The sequence below is a fragment of the Macaca thibetana genome, chromosome 4 (genome assembly GCF_024542745.1).
Source record: "Macaca thibetana thibetana isolate TM-01 chromosome 4, ASM2454274v1, whole genome shotgun sequence".
NCBI classification, from domain to species: Eukaryota; Metazoa; Chordata; class Mammalia; order Primates; family Cercopithecidae; genus Macaca; species Macaca thibetana.
In genome coordinates, this window is record NC_065581.1 from 95165160 (window position 1) to 95185309 (window position 20150).

The 20150-nt window shown below is 38.1% G+C and overlaps 1 long non-coding RNA gene and 1 pseudogene across 1 annotated transcript in view; both read left to right on the top strand.

The window, feature by feature from the left end:
- LOC126952173 (uncharacterized) overlaps nucleotides 1–19772 on the top strand; it is a 444665-nt gene extending 424893 nt beyond the window's left edge. Inside the window, exon 8 of the long non-coding RNA XR_007724814.1 lies at nucleotides 19684–19772. This is a non-coding gene — a long non-coding RNA (uncharacterized LOC126952173). The remainder of the gene's footprint in view (nucleotides 1–19683) is intronic.
- On the top strand, nucleotides 4737–5865 carry LOC126952171 (40S ribosomal protein S2-like; annotated as a pseudogene).
- Nucleotides 19773–20150: the final 378 nt, after the last annotated feature.

The window sequence follows — 20150 nt, forward strand, 5'->3', positions numbered from 1 at the left end:
ATTTTCTAGTTTATATGCATAGAGGTGTTCATAGTATTCTCTGATGGTTGTTTGTGTTTCTGTAGGATCAGTGGATATTACCACTGATACAACTCCCTTGTCATTTCTGATTGCATTTGTTTGAATCTTCTCTTTTTTTTATTTATTAGTCTACCTAGTGGTCTATTTCATTGATTTCTTTTTTTTTTTTTTTAAATAGCTTCTGAGTTTGGTAACCTTTTGAATGGCTTTTCATGTTTCAATCTCCATTGGTTCAGCTCTGGTTTTGGTTATTTCTTGTCTTTTGAAAACTTTGGGATTTGTTTGCTCTTAATTCTCTAGTACTTTTAGTTGTGATATTAAGTTGTTGATTTGAGATCTTTTTAACTTTGTGATGTGAGCATTTAGTGCTATAAATTTCCCTCTTAACACTGCCTTAGCTGTGTCTCAGAGATTCTGGTATCTTGTATCTTTGTTGTCTTTAGTTTCAAAAAACTTCATTATTTCTGTTTTAATGTCATTATTTGCCCAAAAGTCATTCAGGAGCAGGTTATTCAATTTCCATGTAATTGTATAGTTTTGAGTGAGTTTCTTAGTCATGATTTCTAATTTGATTGTGCTGTGGGTCCAAGAGACTCTTATTATTTTAATTCTTTTGCATTTGCTGAGGAATGTTTTCCTTCCAATAATATGATTGATTTTTGTGTATGTGTTATGTGGTGATGAGAAGAAAGTATATTCAGTTGTTTTTGGTTGGGGAGTTCTGTAGCTATCTGTCAGGTCCACTTGATCCAGAGCTAAGTTCAGGTCCTGAATATCTTTGTTAATTTTCTGTCTCAGTGATCTAATATTGTCAGTGGCATGCTAAAATCTCCCACTATTAATATTTGCAAGTCTACTTCTCTTTGAAGGTCTTTAAGAACTTACTTTGTGATTTTTGGTGTTTCTGTGTTGGGTACATATATATTTAGGACAGTTAGATCTTCTTGTTGAATTGAACCCTTTATCCTTGTTTAATGCCCTTCTTTGTCTTTTTTGATCTTTGTTAGTTTAAAGTCTATTTTTTCAAAAACTATTATTGTAACCCTTGCTTTTTTATTTTTCTTTTGGTTGGTATGTTTTTCTACATCCCTTTGTTTTAAACTTATGTGTATTGTTGCATGTGAGATGGTTCTCTTGAAGGCAGCATACCAATGGGTCTTGGTTCTTCATCCTGTTTGCCACTTTGTGTCTTTTCATTAGGTCATTATGATGTTACCTAGTTATTTTGCATAATTGTTCACATGGTGGCTTTATAGTGTCACTGATTTGTGTTCCTTAGTGTGTTTTTATAATGACTGACAATGGTCTTTCTTTTTCATATTTAGAACTTCCTTCAGGAGCTTTTGTAAGGCAGATGTGGTGGTGACAAATTTCCTCAGCACTTGCTTGTTGAAAAGGATCTTACTTTTCCTTCACTTTTGAAGCTTAGTTTGACCAGATATGAAATTCTGAGTTGGATTTTTTTTCTTTAAGAATATTGAATATTGGCCCCAATCTCTTCTGGTTTGTAGGATTTCAGTTGAAATGTCCACTGTTAGTCTGATGAGATTCCTTTTGTAGGTGACTTGACCTTTCTCTCTAGCTGCCTCTAAGATTCTTTTAACCTCTTCATCTATTGTGATATGAATGCTTATGGATTGCATTATGAAATTTTGTAGTGTGTTTTTCAGCTGTATATATTTGGTCATTTTCTTCTCTCTACTGGCTACTTTGTTGGTCAGCTCCTATAATGTTTTATAATGATTTTTAGCATCCTTGCATTGGGGTTCAACATGCTCCTATAGCTGAATGAACCTTGTTCCTAACTATATTCTGAATTCTATTTCTGTCATTTCAGCCATCTCAGCCTAAGCCCAGTTCCAAACCTTGCTGGAGAGGTGATGCTTTCATTTGGAAAAAAGATGGTACTCTGGCTTTTTAAGTTTTCAACATTTTTGTGCTGTTTATTTCTCATCTTTGTGGGCTTATCTACCTTTAATCATTGAGGCTGCTGACCTTTGGATGAGTTTTTAGTTCCTTTTATCCTATCTGATGACCTTGAGGGTTTGATTGTGGTATAAGATGGATTCAGCTAACTGGCTTAGTTTCTGTGAGATTTTAGGGGACCAACACTCAGCTCCCAACTCTCAACTGTGTGCTCTAACTCTGGGGCACTTGCATTGGGCCTTCGTTCTTTGACTCCTCAAGGTTTGGAGTCCACTGTGCTGGGGGGACTGAAGTGTGGCAGATGAAGCAGAATGCTAGCGGATGCAGGGATGCCTGCTTTCCTGTGGGTGTTCACCACAGTGGCAGAGGCCAGACAGCTTGGGACGAGTCAGAATTCTCTGCTGAAGACCATGTGCTGTATTGCACTGAAGGTTGTGTTGGCATGGGGCAGTGTGCTGGCTGGCACATATCTGAATGCCTTCTCTGTGCTCTCCAAGTGGTAGTGATTGCTCAGGGTGTGGGAGGATCCCGTGTATTCTGCACAGTGTGTTAGTGCAAGGGCTGGGCACTAGCAGGGGATGGGCTTGCTGGCTCTGTGCCCACCAAGGCTCACTCTGCAATGGCAGTCAGTAGAGTTGAGGCATACTGAACTTCTGCATACTGGCAGGGCAAGTAAAGCAAAGCTTGCCCATGCAAACACTTGTCAGCAAAGTGATGTGGAGATTTGTTGTGGGCTGGGGGAAGATGCGGTATGGAGAGGGAAACGTGGACTGGTGTGCAGCCATAGCAGCTGCCTCACTGGAACTCTCTTATAAAGATTACATTAATATTTCACTGAGTTATTTATCAGGGGGTCTCATTTTTAGTATAATATTTTGTGTGTTTTATTATTTCACTGACATTCACATATTTTACACACATTTTAAACTGACTATTAAAGATGCTAGGATATATATTAAAAGGGGGAAAATTATACCATGTTAGGAACTTATATTTTTTATTCAAATTTTAATTTCCTGTTAAAACTTCTGCACAGGCCGGGCACGGTGGCTCAAGCCTGTAATCCCAGCACTTTGGGAGGCCGAGACGGGCGGATCACGAGGTCAGGAGATCGAGACCAGCCTGGCTAACACGGTGAAACCCCGTCTCTACTAAAAATACAAAAAACTAGCCGGGCGAGGTGGCGGGCACCTGTAGTCCCAGCTATTTGGGAGGCTGAGGCAGGAGAATGGCGTAAACCTGGGAGGCAGAGCTTGTAGTGAGCTGAGATCCGGCCACTGCACTCCAGCCTGGGTGACAGAGCGAGACTCTGTCTCAAAAAAAAAAAAAAAAAAAAAAAAACTTCTGCACAATTGCCATGTTTGATCAGAGAGGAATGAGCAAGAACATTGTGATGGTGCAGAAGGACTCTCTGGGTATTTTTTCTGCTACAGCTTTAGCTAACTTTTTCAAAACACTCTCATAAGAACCAGATGTTATCATTCTTTGTCCCTCCACAAAGTCAACAAGCAAAGTACCTTGAGCTTCCTAAAATGCTGTTATCATCTTTGCTCTTGACATGTCCCCTTTTTTGACTGGACTACTTCCACCTCTTGGTAGCCATTGCTTTGATTATGCATTGTCTTCAGGATTGCACTGGTAAAGCCATGTTTCATCTCCTGTTACAATTCTTTGAATAAATTCTTCATAATCTCTATCTCAGTTGTTTAAAATTCCCATAGATATCTCTCCTGTTTTTTGTAACTTTTCTAGGTGACACAGTTTTGGCACTCATTGAGTGGAAACTTTGCTCATCTTTAACTTTTCATGAGGAATTATGTAAGCTAAATCAATTAGGAAGTCTATGGTGGTGGCTATTGTTTGTGCTGTTGTCAGTTCTTTTCAATTAGGTCATAGTCAAGATTAATTTTTTCCTCACAGGTTGATATGGATGGTCTGCCACTGTGGGCTTTGTATTTAACATTACCATATCCCTTCTTAAAATGAGTTACCATTTTTAAACTGCTGATGTCTTTGGAATATTGTCCCCGGAAGCTTTTCATTGGCATCAGTGATTTCACCATTCTTCCACTCACTCTTCACTATAAATGTGATGTTTGTTCCTGTCAATTTTTGTAGGATTCACGTTGCTATGATAGGGGCTCTTTTCAAACCAATGTTTTATCCTGCTTGTTGCCTCAAACTAGATCCTCTTTGAACATGTTAGAACAAGTTAGTATGAGTTTATATCGATGCAAATTTTTTTATATTTGGGCATAGTTTTTTCATAATACCCATTTTTCATGAAATTTTTGAACAACCCATTGTATTTCTCTGAGCTAATATTATTGTAGTGGGAAAGGGGTGTTGGAAAAAAAGAAAGTAAAGTATTTTCATATAGATAAAAGTGCATTAGAGTGGGGAAAACACCTGACTCTTTTTTCTAAAGATGATATCGAAATATGCACCTGATTATACAAATAGAAAACAGAGAATAAACATTAATAAAATAGTAAACTATAGTTTTGCTTTCACATTTACAAGGGTAAAATAGAATGAAACAACCTAGTCAGTTGAGAAAAAGGGAAAATTCAATATGTAAGAAATATTTAATTAACATAGAAGCAACAAAGTCAAATTTATAAGATAATGCTACATGTGAACGAACTGAATTTTCTCATTATAAGAACAAGACTATGAGATTGAATTAAAAAATACAACGGAGTTTAAGCACACTTAAGGTAATACATAAAGTTTAAAGATAAAGCAATAGACAAATTAACAGGAGACAAAGATAAAGATTATAGAAGTGTCAGCGGTAATATCAGACATGATATTAAAAGTCTGAAAATGAAATAAAATACCAATGAATAATAAAATGAGTGTATTATAAAGAAGATATGATATATAGAAGATAATATATGAAAAAGATAAACTTCTTTTCAATAGGCCACAAAATAGTTGAATCTGTTTGTAGTGGAATATTTCAATTACCCACCTTTAGGCTTAGAGAGAGACAGGAAAAAAATAGCCATAAAAATAAGATGAATAGCTTCTTCTCCGAGAAAACACCAAATGGCATATGACGCCAGTGCAGCAGGGGGGCCCGGAGGCCCTGGTGGCCCTGGGATGGGGAACCGCGGTGGCTTCCGCGGAGGTTTCGGCGAGGCCAGGATCGCGGCCGTGGACTGGGCCGGGGCCGAGGCGTGGAGCTCGCTGAGGCAAGGCCGAGGATAAGGAGTGGATGCCCGTCACCAAGCTGGGCGGCTTGGTCAAGGACATGAAGATCAAGTCCCTGTAGGAGATCTACCTCTTCTCTCTGCCCATTAAGGAATCTGAGATCATTGACTTTTTCTTGGGGGCCTCTCTCAAAGACGAGGTTTTGAAGATTATGCCGGTGCAGAAGAAGACCCGTGCTGGCCAGCTTACCAGGTTCAAGGCATTTGTTGCTATCGGGGACTACAATGGCCACGTAGGCTTAAGTGCTCCCAGGAGGTGGCCACCACCATCCGTGGGGCCATCATCCTGGCCAAACTCTCCATTGTCCCGGTGCGCAGAGGCTACTGGGGGAACAAGATCGGCAAGCCCCACACCGTCCCTTGCAAGGTGACAGGCCACTGTGGCTCTGTGCTGGTGTGCCTCATCCCTGCACCCAGGGGCACTGGCATCGTCTCAGCGCCTGTGCCCAAGAAGCTGCTCAAGATGGCTGGTATTGATGACTACTACACCTCAGCCCGGGGCTGCACTGCCACCCTGGGTAACTTTGCCAAGGCCACCTTTGATGCCATCTCTAAGACCTACAGGTACCTGACCCCTGATCTCTGGAAGGAGACTGTGTTTACCAAGTCTCCCTATCAGGAATTCACTGACCACTTTGTCAAGACCCACAGCAGAGTCTCTGTGCAGTGGACCCAGGCTCCAGCTGTGGCTACAACATAGGGTTTTTATACTAGAAAAATAAAGTGAATTAAGCCTGTTACCAAAAAAAAAAAAAAAAAAAAAAAGTGAATAATAAAACCAATAATGTTCAAAAATTAGCTATACATAGAAGTTTATATCTCTTGAAAAGTTAAGATACTTAATTTGTATATTATGAGGAATTTGTAAAAATTTGTCTAAAATTGGCCACAGAGGAAACATTAAGATATTTAAAACAAGGGAATTTCTAGGCCACATTCTCTAATTCTTACCAAATAAATAAATAAGCACAAGAAAAATAAAAGCTAAAGTATTCTGAGGTTACTTGGGAATTAGACAATTATTGGATCAGATTTTTTTTTAAGTAGGAAAATTACATATCCAGAAAGCACAAAATAAAAAATAAAAACACAATACTTTGTGACATAATTGTAAGAACACAGGAACAGTACTTCTCTGAGGAAAATGCATTATGAATGTCTTATAAAAAAGAAAAACAAGGCTGGGCACAGTGGCTCATGCCTGTAATCCCAGCACTTCAGGAAGCTGAGGTGGGGGGATCACCTGAGGTGGGGAGTTTGAGAGCAGCCTGGCCAACATGACAAAACCCCATCTCTACTAAAAATATAAAAATTAGCTGGGTGTGGTGGTACATGCCTGTAATCCCAGCTACCTGGGAGGCTGAGGTGTGAGAATTGCTTGAACCCAGCAAGCAGAGGTTGCAGTGAGCTGACATGGTGCCATTGCACTCCAGCCTGGGCAACAGAGCAAGACTCCATCTCAACAAAACAAAACAAACAAACAAAATGTACAAATTATTTTATGAAATTAGAAAAACAATTACAAAACAGTGCAAAATAAAGTAGAAAGAGGACATACCATATAAAAGTTAAAAATTTTAAATTAATAAGGTAAAATATAGAAAATAGTAAATGATAAAATCAAAGCTGTTTATTTAATAGGTATTATATAAAGAAAAACACTTCAGGAGACTTATTAAAAATAAAAGCATGTAGGAATAGGAACAGCTCCAGTCTCCAGCTCCCAGTGCCAGCAACACAGAAGACGGGTGATTTCTGCATTTTCAACTGAGGTACCGGGTTCATCTCACTAGGGAGTGCCAGACAATCGGTGTTGGTCAGCTGCTGCAGCCCGACCAGCGGGAGCTGAAGCAGGGTGAGGCATCGCCTCACCTGGGAAGCTCAAGGGGGAAGGGAATCCCTTTTCCAAGCCAGGGGAACTGAGACACACAACACCTGGAAATCAGGTAACTCCCACCCCAATACTGCACTTTACCAAGGGTCTTAGCAAATGGCACACCAGGAGATTATATCCCACACCTGGCCGGGAGGGTCCCACGCCTGTGGAGCCTCCCTCATTGCTAGTGCAGCAGTCTGTGATCTAATGGCAAGGCAGCAGTGAGGCTGGGGGAGGGGCGCCCACCATTGCTGAGGCTTAAGTAGGTAAACAAAGCCGCTGGGAAGCTTGAACTGGGTGGAGCCCACAGCAGCTCAAGGAGGCCTGCCTGTCTCTGTAGAGTCCACCTCTGGAGACAGGGCACAGCTAAACAAACCAAAAAAAGCAGCAGAAACCTCTGCAGACCCAAATGACCCTGTCTGACAGCTTAGAAGAGAGCAGTGGATCTCCCAACACGGAGGTTGAGATCTGAGAATGGACAGACTGCTCAAGTGGGTCCCTGACCCCTGAGTAGCCTAACTGGGAGACATCCCCCACTAGGGGCAGTCTGACACCCCACACCTCACAGGTGGAGTATACCCCTGAGAGGAAGCTTCCAAAGCAAGAATCAGACAGGTACACTCGCTGTTCAGCAATATTCTATCTTCTGCAACCTCTGCTGCTGATACCCAGGCAAACAGGGTCTGGAGTGGACCTCAAGCCATCTCCAACAGACCTACAGCTGAGGGTCCTGACTGTTACAAGGAAAACTATCAAACAGGAAGGACACCCACACCAAAACCCCATCAGTATGTCACCATCGTCAAAGACCAAAGGCAGATAAAACCACAAAGATGGGGAAAAAGCAGGGCAGAAAAGCTGGAAATTCAAAAAATAAGAGCGCATCTCCCCCTACAAAGGAACATGGCTCATCGCCAGCAACGGATCAAAGCTGGATAGAGAATGACTTTGACGAGTTGAGAGAAGAAGGCTTCAGTCCATCAGACTTCTCAGAGCTACAGGAGGAATTACGTACCCAGTGCAAAGAAACTTAAAATCTTGTAAAAAGAATAGAAGAATGGATAACTAGAATAATCAATGCAGAAAAGGCCATAAATGAACTGACAGAGATAAAAACCATGACACGAGAAATATGTGAAAAATGCACAAGCTTCAGTAACCGACTCAAGCAACTGGAAGAAAGAGTATCAGCAATTGAGGATCAAATGAATGAAATGAAGCGAGAAGAGAAGTCTAAAGAAAAAAGAGGAAAAATAAATGAACAAAGCCTTCAAGAAGTATGAGATTATGTGAAAAGACCAAATCTACGTCTGATTGGGGTGCCTGAAAGTGAGGGAGAAAATGGAACCAAGTTGGAAAACACTCTTCAGGATATCATCCAGGAAAACTTCCCCAACCTAGTAAGACAGGCCAACATTCAAATTCAGGAAATACAGAGAACGCCACAAAGATATTCCTCGAGAAAAGCAACTCCAAGACACATAATTGTCAGATTCACCAAAGTTGAAATGAAGGAAAAACTGTTACGGACAGCCAGAGAGAAAGGTCAGGTTACCCACAAAGGGAAGCCCATCAGACTAACAGCAGATCTCTCGGCAGAAACTCTACAAGCCAGAAGAGAGTGGGGGCCAATATTCAACATTCTTAAAGAAAAGAATTTTAAACCCAGAATTTCATATCCAGCCAAACTAAGTTTCATAAGTGAAGGAGAAATAAAATCCTTTACAGATAAGCAAATGCTGAGAGATTTTGTCGCCACTAGGCCTGCCTTACAAGAGACCCTGAAGGAAGCACTAAACATGCAAAAGAACAACTGGTACTAGCCATTGCAAAAACATGCCAAAATGTAAAGACCATTGATGCTAGGAAGAAACTGCATCAACTAACGAGCAAAATAACCAGTTAATATCATAATGACAGGATCAACTTCACACATAAAAATATTAACCTTAAATGTAAAAGGACTAAATGGTCCAATTAAAAGACACAGACTGGCAAACTGGATAAAGAGTCAAGGCCCATCAGTCTGCTGTATTCAGGAGACCCATCTCACATGCAGAGACATACATAGGCTGAAAATAAAGGGATGGAGGAAGATCTACCAAGCAAATGGAGAACAACAACAACAAAAAAGCAGGGGTTGCAATCCTAGTCTCTGAAAAAACAGATTTTAAACCATCAAATATCAAAAGAGACAAACAAGGCCATTACATAATGGTAAAGGGATCAATTCAACAGGAAGAGCTAAGTATCCTAAATATATATGCACCCAATACAGGAGCACCCAGATTCATAAAGCAAGTCCTTAGAGACTTACAAAGAGACTTAGACTCCCATACAATAATAATGGGAGACTTCAACACCCCACTGTCAACATTAGACAGATCAACGAGACTGAAAGTTAACAAGGATATCCAGGAATTGAACTCATCTCTGCAGCAAGCAGACCTAATAGACATCTACAGAACTCTCCACCCCAAATCAACAGAATATACATTCTTCTCGGCACCACATCGCACTTATTCCAAAATTGACCACATAATTGGAAGTAAAGCACTCCTCAGCAAATGTACAAAAACAGAAATTATAGCAAACTGTCTCTCAGACCACAGTGCAATCAAACTAGAACTCAGGACAAAGAAACTCAATCAAAACCGCTCAACTACATGGAAACTGAACAACCTGCTCCTGAATGACTACTGGGTACAAAGCGAAATGAAGGCAGAAATAAAGATGTTCTTTGAAACCAATGAGAACAAAGATACAACATACCAGAATCTCTGGGACACCTTTAAAGCAGTGTGTAGAGGGAAATTTATAGCACTAAATGCCCACAAGAGAAAGCTGGAAAGATCTAAAATTGACACTCTAACATCACAATTAAAAGAACTAGAGAAGCAAGAGCAAACACATTCAAAAGCTAGCAGAAAGCAAGAAATAACTAAGATCAGAGCAGAACTGAAGGAGATAGAGACACAAAAAAGTCTCCAAAAAATCAATGAATCCAGGAGCTGGGTTTTTGAAAAGATCAACAAAATTGATATACCACTAGCAAGACTAATAAAGAAGAAAAGAGAGAAGAATCAAATAGACGCAATAAAAAATGATAAAGGGGATATCACCACCGACCCCACAGAAATACAAACTACCATGAGAGAATACTATAAACACCTCTACGCAAATAAACTAGAAAACCTAGAAGAAATGGATAATTTCCTGGACACTTACATTCTCCCAAGACTAAACCAGGAAGAAGTTGAATCCCTGAATAGACCAATAGCAGGCTCTGAAATTGAGGCAATAATTAATAGCCTACCAACCAAAAAAAGTACAGGACCAGATGGATTCACAGCTCAATTCTACCAGAGGTACAAGGAGGAGCTGGTACCATTCCTTCTGAAACTATTCCAATCAATAGAAAAAGAGGGAATCCTCCCTAACTCATTTTATGAGGCCAACATCATCCTGATACCAAAGCCTGGCAGAGGCACAACAAAAAAAGTGAATTTTAGACCAATGTCCTTGATGAACATCGACGCAAAAATCCTCAATAAAATACTGGCAAACCGAATCCAGCAGCACATCAAAATGCTTATCCACCATGATCAAGTGGGCTTCATCCCTGGGATGCAAGGCTGGTTCAACATACACAAATCAATAAATGTAATCCAGCACATAAACAGAACCAAAGACAAAAACCACATGATTATCGCAATAGATGCAGAAAAGGCCTTTGACAAAATTCAACAGCCATTCATGCTAAAAACTCTCAATAAATTTGGTATTGATAGAACGTATCTCAAAATAATAAGAGCTATTTGTGACAAACCCACAGCCAATATCATACTGAATGGGCAAAAACTGGAAGCATTCCTTTTGAAAACTGGCACAAGACAAAGATGCCTTCTCTCACCACTCCTATTCAACATAGTGTTGGAAGTTCTGGCTAGGGCAATCAGGCAAGAGAAAGAAATAAAGGATATTCAGTTAGGAAAAGAAGGCAAATTGTCCCTGTTTGCAGATGACATCTCTGTATATTTAGAAAACCCCATTGTCTCAGCCCAAAATCTCCTTAAACTGATAAGCAACTTCATCAAAGTCTCAGGATACGAAGTTAACGTGCAAAAATCACAAGCATTCTTATACACCAGTTAACAGACAAACAGAGAGCCAAATCGTGAATGAACTTCCATTCACAATTGCTTCAAAGAGAATAAAATACCTAGGAATCTAACTTACAAAGGATGTAAAGGACCTCTTCAAGGAGAACTACAAACCACTGCTCATTGAAATAAAAGAGGACACAAACAAATGGAAGAACATACCATGCTTATGGAGAGGAAGAATCAGTATCTTGAAAATGGCCATACTGCCCAAGGTAATTTATGGATTCAATGCCATCCCCATCAAGCTACCAATGAGTTTCTTCACAGAATTGGAAAAAACTGCTTTAAAGTTCATATGGAACCAAAAAAGAGCCCGCGTTGCCAAGACAATCCTAAGTCAAAAGAACAAAGCTGGAGGCATCATGCTACCTTACTTCAAACTGTACTACAAGGCTACAGTAACCAAAACAGCATGGTACTGGCACCAAAACAGAGATATAGACCAATGGAACAGAACAGAGTCCTCAGAAATAATACCACACATCTACAGCCATCTGATCTTTGGCAAACCTGACAAAAACAAGAAATGGGGCTCGTATTCCCTATTTAATAAATGATGCTGGGAAAATTGGCTAGCCGTAAGTAGAAAGCTGAAACTGGATCCTTTCCTTACTCCTTATACGAAAATTAATTCAAGATGGATTAGAGACTTAAATGTTAGACCTAAAACCATAAAAACCCTAGAAGAAAACCTAGGTAATAGCATTCAGGACGTAGGCATGGGCAAGGACTTCATGTCTAAAACACCAAAAGCAATGGCAACAAAAGCCAAAATTGACAAATGGGATCTAATTAAACTAAAGAGCTTCTGCACAGCAAAAGAAACTACCATCAGAGTGAACAGGCAACCTACAGAATGGGAGAAAATTTTTGCAATCTACTCATCTGACAAAGGGCTAATATCCAGAACCTATGAAGAACTGAAACAAATTTACAAGAAAAAACAAACAATCCCATCAAAAAGTGGGCAAGGGATATGAACAGACATTTCTCAAAAGAAGACATGCATACAGTCAACAGACACATGAAAAAATGCTCATCATCACTGGCCATCAGAGAAATGCAAATCAAAACCACAATGAGATACCATCTCACACCAGTTAGAATGGCAATCATTAAAAAGTCAGGAAACAACAGGTGTTGAAGAGGATGTGGAGAAATAAGAACACTTTTACACTATTGGTGGGATTGTAAATTAGTTCAACCATTATGGAAAACAGTATGGCGATTCCTCAAGGATCTAGAACTAGAAGTACCATATGACCCAGCCATCCCATTACTGGGTATATACCCAAGGAATTATAAATCATGCTGCTATAAAGACACATGCACACGTATGTTCATTGCGGCACTATTCACAATAGCAAAGACTTGGAATCAACCCAAATGTCCATCAGTGACAGATCAGATTAAGAAAATGTGGCACAGATACACCATAGAATACTCTGCAGCCATAAAAAAGGATGAGTTTGGGTCCTTTGTAGGGACATGGATGCAGCTGGAAACCATCATTCTCAGCAAACTGTTGCAAGAACAGAAAACCAAACACCACATATTCTCACTCATAGGTGGGAACTGAACAATGAGATCACTTGGACACAGGAAGGGGAACATCACACACTGGGGCCTATTATGGGGAGGGGGTAGGGAGGAAGGATTGCAGTGGGAGTTATACCTGATATAAAGGACGAGTTGATGGGTGGTGATGAGTTGATGGGTGCAGCACAACAACATGGCACAAATATACATATGTAACAAACCTGCACGTTATGCACATGTACCCTAGAACCTAAAGTATAATAATAATTTAAAAAAAGAAAAAAAAGTGTGTAAATATTGCAGGTTTTATTCCTGACCACTGGAATGAAGTAAATATTGCAAGAAAGAGACTTACACAATTGTTTTTGGTTTCCCAATGCATATAAAAGTTATGTTTACATTATACTATTGTCTTTTAAGTGAGTAATAATAGCATTATGACTAAAAAAAGTACACACCCTCATTAAAAAAAAACTTTATGGCTAAAAAATGCTAGCGATTATCTGAGCCTTCAGCAAGTTGTAGTCTCATTGCTGGTAGATGGTCTTGCCTTGATAATGATGGCTTCTGACTGATCAGGGTTGCTGAAAGTTGGGTGGAGTATGGCAATTTCTTAAAATAAAGCAAAATTTGCCATATAATTTGACTCTTCCTTTCACAAAAGATTTCTCTGTAACATGCAATGCTACTTGAGAGCATTTTACCCAAAGCAGAACTTTTAAAACTGGAACTCAAACTCTGCCACTCCTTTATCAAATAAATAGGAGTAATATTCTAGATCCTTTGTTGTCTTGTTAACACTGCTCACAGCATCTTCACCAGGAGCAGATTCCATCTTCAGAAACCATTTTGTTTGCTCATCCATAAGAAGTAGTTTCTCATGAGTTTTATCATGAGATTATAGCAATTCAGCCTTATCTTTGGGCCCACTTCCAATTCTGATTCTCTTGCTCTATCTACCAAATTGACAATTACTTCCTCCACTGAAATCCTGAACCCCTCAAAGTCATTTATGAAGGTTGGAATCAATTTCTTATAAACTCCTGTTAATGTTGATATTTTGACATCCTCTCATAAATCACAAATGTTCTTAATGGTGTCCAGAATGGTCTATTATTTTCAGAAGGTGTCAATTTACTTTTCCCATGTCTATCAAAAGAACTACTTTCTATGGCAGCTGTAGCCTTACAAAATGTATTTCTTAAATAATAAGTCTTGGAAGTAAAAATTAGTCCTTGATTCATGGACTGCAGAATGGTTGTTATGTTAGCAGCCATGAAAACCAAGTTAATCTCCTTGTACATCTTCATCTGGGCTCTTGGGTGATTAGGTGCATTGTCAATGAACAGTATAGCTTGAATGAAATCTTTGTTTTTTGAGCAGTAGGTCTCAACATTAGTGAGCTTAAAATATTCTGTAAACCTTGCTTTCAACAGATGTACTGTCATCCAGGCTTTGTGGTTTCCATATATAAGGCACAGGCAGAGATTTAGCCTAATTCCTAAGGGCCCTGGGATTTTTGGAATGGTAAATGAGCATTCGCTTCAACTTAAGGTCACCAGCTGCATTAGCCCCTAACAAGAGAGTCAGCCTGCTCTTTGAAGCCTTGAAGGCATTTACTGACTTCTTTCTAGCTATGAAAGAACCAAATGGCATCCTCTTCCAACATGTAAGGCAGTTTCATCTACATTGAAAATCTGCTGTTCAGTGTAGCCACCTTTGTCAATGATTTTAGATACTTCTTCTGGATAACTTGCTGCAGCTTCTATATCAGCACTTGATGCTTCACCTTGCACTTTTAGGTTATGGAGATGCCTTCTTTCCTTAAATCTCATGAACAATCCTCTACTAGGTTCACACTTTTCTTCTGCAGATTCCTCATGTCGATCTGCCTTCACAGAATTGAAAAGAGTTGGGCGCTTGCTCTGGATTAGGCTTTGTCTTAAAGGAATACTGTGGCTGGTTTGGTTTTCTATCAAGACAACCACTCAAACCTTCTCCCTATCAGCAATAAGTCTGTGTTGCTTTCTTCTCATTCTTGTGTTCACTGGAGTAGCACATTTAATTTCTTTCAATAACTTTTACTCTGCATTCACAAGTTGGCTAACTGTTTGATGAAAGCAGCCTAGCTTTGACCCTGCTTCAACTTTTGACATGCCTTCCTCACTAAGCTTACGCATTTCTAGCTTTTGATTTAGAGTGACTCTAACTTTCACTTGAACACTTACAGGCCATAAGTGTTGGCCTCATTTCAATATTGTTGCATCTCAGGGATTAAGAAGGCCCCAGATTGGGCTCATTTCGATATTGTTGTGTCTCAGGGAATAGAGAAGCTCGAGAAGTTGGAAAAAGGCATTGAATGGCTGGTCAATGGACCACTCAGAACACACACAGCATTTATGGATTAAGTTTGGCGACGTAAATGGGTGCAGTTTGTGGTGCTCCAAACAATGACAATATTAACATCAGAGATTACCGATCATAGGTTACCATAACAGAAATAAAAATGTTTTAAACATTGCAGGAATTGCCAAAATGTGATACAGAGATGCGAAGTGAACACATGCTCTTGGAAAAAATGTCACCAATAGACTTGCTCAATGCAGGGTTACCGCAAATCTTCAATTTGTAAAAAATGCAGTATCTACAAATGCATTAAAGTGAAGTGCAATAAAAGGAGATATGCTTGTGTGTATATATATGTGTATATATGTGTGTATATATATGTGTATATATGTATATATGTATATATGTGTATATATGTATATATATGTGTATATATGTATATATATGTATATATATAAAATCATGCATCACATAGTGACATTTTAGTCAATGATGGACTACATATATGATGGTGGTCCTATGATATTATACTGAAGCTGAAAAAATTATATAGCCTAGTGGTATATCAATGATACTGACCCTATGTAAGTCTGGGCTAATATATATATTTCTATCTATAGGTGAAAGTCTAAATAAATAGCATTACAAATAGGAGTAATTAATCAATAAGTTGAACTGCTGTAATACAACATGTACAAAAATGTCAGATGTTTTTGAAAGAATCTGTACAAATACTTTGGAGATTATATTTGCAACCTGGGATCTGTGAGGTGCCTTCTTAACCAACAATAGGAATCCAGTTGCCAGAAAAGAATTGATAGGATTGTTTGATAATATAAAAATTAAAACTTTGTATAGCTAAAGATTAAGTTGACCAAAAACTTCAGGTGTAATATAAGGCAGAAAGGGAGAAATAAGGATCCCTTACATTGTTTCTAATCATTCTCACTAGAATATTATGTGTTACCTTTGGACAAATTATTTAATTATTATAATTAGATAAATGGAGAAATACTTTCAACTGAAATGAAGTCAAAATTCACTTATTTAATTTATTCAACAAATACATTTCGGGCACCTGTTTGTTAGAGACTTGTTTTAGGTCCTGGGGATACAGCTGTAAACAGAACTGAAGAAGAAAAACTTGCCCTCAGGAGCTCACATTCTAAATGAGAAAAATTAATAGGTAGTAAGTAAAATATATCATGGAAAATGTAAATTATACATTAAAGAAAACAATACAATTTGCAATGTGTCAGGGAGTGATAAGTGCAGTGGATAATAACTAGGGTAGTGTTATAGGAAGTGTGTGTGTGTGTGTGTGTGTACACAATTTTAGACAGTATACCTAGGGAAGAATGCTCTGGGAAAGGAGTGGGTTAGTTAAGACCTGAAGGTAAAGGGAAACAAATCCTATGATTATTAAAGTTGAGATTATAAGAGGCAGAGGAAAGAACATCAAAAGATATGAACTGGGAGCATGCCTAGTTTGTTTAAAGGACAACAGAGAGGCCAATATGATTTTAGCGGAATGACCCGGCTTGTGGGAAAGAGAGGAATAGGTGATAAACTCAGAGGTTACAGGTGACCAGATTAGATATAACTTCTTACATTAGGAAGTCTTTGTAATTTACCCTGAGTAGGATGGAGAACTATGAGCATAAAAGTGCATTGATGCACTTTACATTTTTACAGAATTCATCTGACTTTAGCTAGGTATAGGTTGGAGGGGGGCAATGTGAGAGCTGGAGCAGTTGAGAGGCTTTAGTAGTAATCTAGGAGGGAGATAATGATAGTTTGATTTAAAGTGGTAGTGGATGTGAAAAGTGTAAAATATTACTTATAGCAGAAATATAATAGATAACAAGACTTGACCATTGGGCTTGGCAAAATAGAGTTCACTGATAACTTAGTTTAGGTGTAGTGGAGAGTGGCAAAACGCCTCTTTGGAGTGGAGTCAAATGAAAATGGCAGGAGAAAGTGAGATTAGGTGTCTTTAAGCGAGTTTTGATATAAAAGGAAGGAGAGAAATTAGGCAGAAATGGGAAGGGAAAATGTAGAGAGAAGAAAATTATGGTGTGCGAGAAAGATTGGCTTGAGTGGTGTACTTGATTAGGCTATACGCGATGTAATCTAGCAGGTGAATGGAGGATTTGGCCTATGTAGGAGGAAGAACAATTCCTCCACAGTAATAGAAAAAAAAAAAAAAAAGGAAAAATGTAAGGTTACAAAGGCAGGTTTCTAGAAGTGTGAAAAAAAATGGAAAAAACTTGTGGAAATTCTGTTCAATTGATTTCTGTTTTCTCAGTGAAAAATAGAGCAAGGACATGGCTGAGAGTAAACATGAAGGAGAAGATACTAGAGAATTGGAGAGGAGGAAATATGAATCATATGTTATTCTAGATAATTGAGTGAATGGAAGTACAGAACAATCGAGCACTAAAAAAAAAATTGAAGTTTGTGCTCATAAATGTAAAGTGAGTTCAGAAACACTCTGTGTGTGTGTGTGTGTGTTTCTTTAACTTTATTCAGAACAACTGTATATACTAGCAACTGTATATACTAGAGTTGGCAGAACTGTATTTAATCAAGTTTATTGTTTTGTCATCTGGTAGGATGAATTAAAATAGGTACAAGGCTTCTTGGTGTTAACACAGTTAAGTTGAAAACTTTTGTCCACAGAAAAACCTGCAGCTTTATTCATAATTGCCAAAACTTGGAAGCAGCCAAGATACCATTCAGTAGATGAATGGAAAATGAACATCCACACAGAGTGATATGGTTCATTGCTAAAGAGAAATTATCTATCAAGTCATGAAGAGACATGGAGTAAACTTAAATGCATATCACTAAGTGAAAGAAGCCAATCTGAAACAGCTGTATACTGTATGATTCCAACTATGTAACATTCTAGAAAATGAAAAACTATGGAGATAATAAAAGATCACTGATTTCCAGAGGTTGAGAATGGGATTAATAGCCAGAACACAGACGATTTTGTTTTGGGCAGTGAAACTACTCTCTGTATGTTACCATAATGGTGGCTACGTGTCATTAGGCATTTGGTGAAACCCATCAACTATACAACACCAAGAGTGAAACCTAATGTAAATTATGGACTTTTGGTGACAATGCAGAAACGTAGGTTCAGTTGTAATAAATATTCCACTCTGATAGGAGATGTTGATAATTGGGCAGGCCATGCAAGTGTGAGGGTAGTAGATATATGGACCTTTCCCTTAATTTTGCTGTGATAGTAGTAGGTATAGATTGAGATTTACAAAATTGACATAAGGTTATAGAGGAAAACATTTGAAATTTTCAAAGTTTAAAGAGAAGATTAAAAAGTAATTATTTTTGTTGAGATTCATGAAAATTCCAACTCAGTTGTTTGTTTTGAACACAGGTTCCATGACACATTTTGCAAAATATTTAGTTATACTATTAGATATTGAGCTCTTCCAAAAAAAAATGCTACATGTATTATTAAACTACCATACATTTGTTTTTCATCATTTTTTTTCTAAAGCATTTTGGAAGTCATTGATGTAATTTCTTCAGAAGGATACATTTCATTGTCTCTGAGTATGGAATCATTTGATATGCCTTGACAGTATCCCTTTCAATATTTAATACCCAATTGTTCTCTCTCTCTCTCTCTCTCCCCCCCATCCCACACCCACCCACACACATGCACACACACATGAAAAAAATACACATATAAAACTATGACTGTGTGTATACATGTTAGTGTTTTATGATTGATACACTTTTGTAATATTATTTCAAAACTTCATATTCATATACTGAAACATTTTAAAAATATATGTTCCCATAAAATTACCCTTCTCACCCACTGTCAGCTAACTATGGTGACTCAGTTTCTATTCCATTCACTTTCCACCCTTTACATGTCTTCTGTAAGGTTTCAGTATGAGAACTTCAGCCTAATCTAACGTTTGTTTCTGGCTGTTGAAGCCAACATGAAGGTTCTCTGTTTTTCAGGAATATGGGTATGAGATAACTTTGCTGTTCTATAAATGATCGATTAAAATATATATTTCTGTAAGCATACTTCTATTTATTTTTTATGAAGTATTAACTTGTACCAAACTGCTGTTTACTCTGTGCATGTTACCTTTAAAAAGTCTCTTTAGAATTTTAAAGTTTTAAAGGGAGGAGGAAACTCGAGATCATTTTGTTCAGCATTTTTCATACTGTGCATAAGATGTTAATAAGTGCTCTAGTTGTTTAAATACTCTGTTTCCTTATAAGACAATTATAAAATACACTAACATGTTAAAAGTATATGAGAAGTTCTAAAGAAACCTGATCAAATTCAACAGAGCTTTTCCCAAGTGTTTTTGATATCAAGATTACTATCCATTTTTATTTTTTCTTGAACATCTATAAAAACTTCCATTTGATTGAATGCTTCTCAGAATAGCTAGAGAATTATTTTTCTCTCTATAAATGAGTAAACACAGACATGGTATATTTATAAGGCTTTCTAAAGTTATATGGCTGTTTATTATCAGGAAGAATCAGAGCTAATTTGGATACCCAATTAAGTGCTCCTTTCTTCTTGCAGTTTGTCTCCTGGTACTTTCTTATCCCAGTGCTGTGCTGAGCCATATTGGAGCCTGAGGCAAAAGGGAACATCAGTAACACTAATCCTGTCTTTATTTAAAATTTTGATATTTTGTTCATCATGGATTTATTTGCATAAATTTTAATATCAAAATCTATTGATTAAAATATTATGTATCTTAATTACTGAGTTTTTCGTTACCCCTTCTGTTCTTGAGACAATTACTCATTTATCTGACCCTACTGTCTGCTCTGATTACCCCTTCAAAACTGTGTGTATCTCCAGTCTTAGAATATCCAAGCAACTTTATATTCCAAGTTATTTAAAAGCATGATGAATTTAGAAAATATCCACATCACAACTTTGGTGACGTCCATTCCTCACATTTGTAGGTAGAAACATATCTACTATCCTTTGCCTTTGTAATACGGGGAAAAATAAATAATGCCGCTCCAATTTTTGGCATA